The sequence below is a fragment of the Myotis lucifugus genome, unplaced genomic scaffold (genome assembly GCF_000147115.1).
Source record: "Myotis lucifugus unplaced genomic scaffold, Myoluc2.0 scaffold_336, whole genome shotgun sequence".
Taxonomy (NCBI): Eukaryota; Metazoa; Chordata; class Mammalia; order Chiroptera; family Vespertilionidae; genus Myotis; species Myotis lucifugus.
The window spans coordinates 1,173,003-1,176,581 of NW_005871384.1; the positions used below are offsets into that span (position 1 = coordinate 1,173,003).

The 3,579-nt window shown below is 43.1% G+C and overlaps 1 protein-coding gene across 1 annotated transcript in view; it reads right to left on the reverse strand.

Annotated features, from left to right (window-relative positions):
* The window catches only part of LOC102417538 (GTPase IMAP family member 7), a 6,650-nt gene extending 4,400 nt beyond the window's left edge, over positions 1-2,250 (reverse strand). Inside the window, exon 1 of the mRNA XM_014466404.2 lies at positions 2,190-2,250. The gene's annotated coding sequence lies outside the window, so the exon portion shown is untranslated. The remainder of the gene's footprint in view (positions 1-2,189) is intronic.
* Positions 2,251-3,579: the final 1,329 nt, after the last annotated feature.

Consider the following 3,579-nt stretch of genomic DNA (forward strand, 5'->3'; position numbering starts at 1 on the left):
CAAATGTATCAAATATGTTGAAATCCATGAGTTCATCCGTGTGAGGCGTGTTCTTCTTTTTTATATATATATATTTTATTGATTTTTTTACAGAGAGGAAGGGAGAGGGATAGTTAGTAACGTCGATGAGAGAGAAACATCGATCAGCTGCCTCCTGCACACCCCTTACTGGGGATGTGTCCGCAACCAAAGTACATGCCCTTGACCAGAATCGAACCTGTTACCTTTGAGTCCACAGGCCGACGCTCTATCCACTGAGCCAAACTGGTCAGGGCAAGGCCTTCTTCTTAAAAGTAGTCCATAACCCCATTGGGAGCCTGTGAGGAAAGCATTTCATTGTTCTGAACATAGACAAAAAAAGGGAAAGGATCAAGCCTTCTGATGGAAGTTGACAGCTGCACCCATGAAGTATTCCCACCAAAAAACAGTCAACCTGAATCTGATCAAATGTCTCCTTTAAAATAAATTCACACAAAACACCAGAACTAGACGAGCAGGTGAAATCACACCGTGAGGATGAAATCAACAATATGTACATTGCCTGGTTCTGTTGGATAAAAGACTTCCCTTTCTTCACCAGAGAAATTTCCCAGAAAGTAATAGGGAAGGTTGGAAACCTACATATTAAGATAAATTTAAGAGAAATCAAACAATTGCAATTTATGGATCTTATTTGGATCTGACTTCAAACAATTTTTTAAATTATGAGACAGTCAGAGAAATCTGCATGCAACTGGTAATTTTCTAAAATTTCTACTTGCTTTTTGAAGTCTGATTATATTAATATTTTAAATGGTTTCAAATATTTACTGAAACAATATCTGACGAATGCTTCAAAAAATGTGAGGTGTGTAGGGAGTAGTGAGTACATAGATGAAACAAAATTGGCATCTATTGGTAATCATTGAAGCCTGGTGTAGGTACATGGAAGTTCCTCGTACTAGTCTCTTTATCATTGAATAAGTTAAAAATTTTTCCACAATAAAAATTTTAACCTGTGTAATGAAACCACTATCGAATATTCTATACTAAGCACCCTGAAAAATGTCTTATACATTATCTCACGTACTGCCCCAAAATGCTAATTTTATTTTTCTAACTTTTAAAATAAGGACATTGATGTGGCTCCAAAATACTTAGACATTTGCCCACGGTCACATTGCCAACAGTTATCAGGCAGAGAAGGGATCCAATTCAAAATCTGTCTGACTACCACTTCCCCCCTAACCACTGCACACAACAGCCTCTTCTTAGTTTCTTCTCAGGCCCATGATTCTAAAATCCCATAGAGTGAGAGTTAGATCAAGAGAGGACAGGGAAGGAAGTCCACACTCTTTTCAGAATGGAGAACTGGCAGGAAGCCTGTAACTATGAAGTTAACAGGAGGGTTTCACATACATTGTTCCTCCAGAATAGCCAACCCTCCCCCCACAACACCCCCTCCTCACCTCGCATGTCACACTACTGGGGTCACAGTTTCTACTAAATGATGGGAAGGATTCAGCAACCTGCAGTTTAGATTTCCTCTGCCCTTAGTGATGTGGGCAACCCCTAGAGCAGGGGTGGGCAAAATTTTTGACTCGAGGGCCACAGTGGATTCTTAAACTGGATCCGTGGGCCGGAACAAAAGCATGGATGGAGTGTTCATGTGAACTAATATAAATTCAAAGTAAACATCATTACATAAAAGGGTACGGTCTTTTTTTTTTTTTTTTTTTTTTAGTTTTATTCATTTCAAATGGGCCGGATCCGGCCCGCGGGCCGTAGTTTGCCCACGGCTGTCCCGGAGTCATAACACCCAGGGATCCTGCTTCTTTTTCAGTAAAAAGAGGGAGTTAGACAGGGTTGTCTCTAAATTGCCTTTGAGCTCTAAAGAACTGCCTTGGGGGCACTCATTACCTGTCCAGGGAAGAGGAGGGCTTATCAGGCAGCCCTCAGTGTCTATCACAGCAGCAAATGCATGAAGGTGCACAAGTAACCACAAATGTGTCTTGTTTAAATGAGACGTGTAACATTGTGCTAATAAAACTCCTGACTCCCCTCTCTACCATATGCCACTACCCTCTGAAAGCACTCCACCCCCCACTGTGCGGCTGGCACAGAAACAGGTCTCTCCTGAGACCAGAACCCATGCTCTGCACACTCCCTCACAGCTCTGCCACTCAGGACCTCTTCTCAGCTAGACTCACCTTCTTTACCACGAGTTGATGAGCTCTCAGGTTTTCTCCAAAGAATCTCTTTGTGTGTGGGCTTTTGCTTTGACTGTGAGGATGAAGTGTTTGCGTCCTTTTAACCTGCTGAGCCAGGAAGCACAGATGGGGTGGAGTCAGTGGAGGAACTGTTTGCCTTTAAAAAGACAGTCATATTGCCCCTAATTTGGTGAGTGCTTCAGATTAGCCAAATTGAGACCTTTTTCCTCCTTGTGCACAATCTCACACCCAAATTTCCAAAGCTATAGTGGGTGTTTTGGGTTATAGTGGTGGATCCAAACGCCCTATTAAAGGGCTTAAACCTTGCCCAGAAAGCCAGGCACAGTGTCTGTCATCTTCCCTGGTGTAGTGGGAGACTGTGGGGTCATTCTGGAAGAAGAAAGTTGGGTATGTGACTTCGTGAATCCTCAGGTGTTCACAAGGGATGGCACAATATGGGTTTTGAGTCTATTCTTTCAGGAGGGTCTCATGTTAATCATTTAGAAATTAACAGGACTCAGGTACAAAGCCAAAGTAGTCTAAACCACTGGAAGCCATGGAGAAAAGAGGAGAGGAGGCCTGGAAAAATATTCTTCAGTAAACATGCACGCTCTCTGTTTTTTGTTTTTTTTTTCATATGATTCTTGCAAAATTGAAAGTTTCTATGACCTGACAACTAACATGCACCTGAGGAATAGATGCAACTTTCCCTCCTAATCTTCCTACCTTCTCCCACTCCAGAACCAGACAGTCAGCTTACTCTTGATTTACCAGTGGATGGATCCATTAGGCTCTGAAAATTGTTTTTAGGTGAGATACAGGCTGCCAAAGCTCTCATGGTTCACAGGATTTTCTAGTGAACCATGAACCATGAACCATCACCATAAAAGTACTGAGTTTTTATTATATATTAGTGACCCAGTGCACAGATTTGTGCACATTGAAAGGATATTAATTAGAAGGTGGCCGGCAAGGCAGGACTGGGTTGGACAGGCAGACATGCCCTGGAGCCAACCTCCTGTGGTCCCTCCCCTCCTGCCCACACCTGGGGCTGCATCACAGGCTTGAAGGGCATCTGCAGAGTGAGTGGGATCCATCCTGCAGGTGGAGTCTCTGGGACTGTCCTGCAGGGATGGGCTGAAACCAGCTCTCTATCATCCTCCGAGGGGTCCTGGAGTGTGAGAGCTCGTTCCTCTCTGGTTCCAGGGTGTGTCACCCAAGAACTGCAGCTGCCAAGTCATGGCAGTTCAGCAGCTCCTCTGCTGAACATCTTCTCCCTGGTGATCAGTGCACGTCATACCCTCTGGCTGGTTGGATGGTTGCATGGCTGCTTAACATTTTATATATATATATATATATATATAATATATAATATATATATATATATATT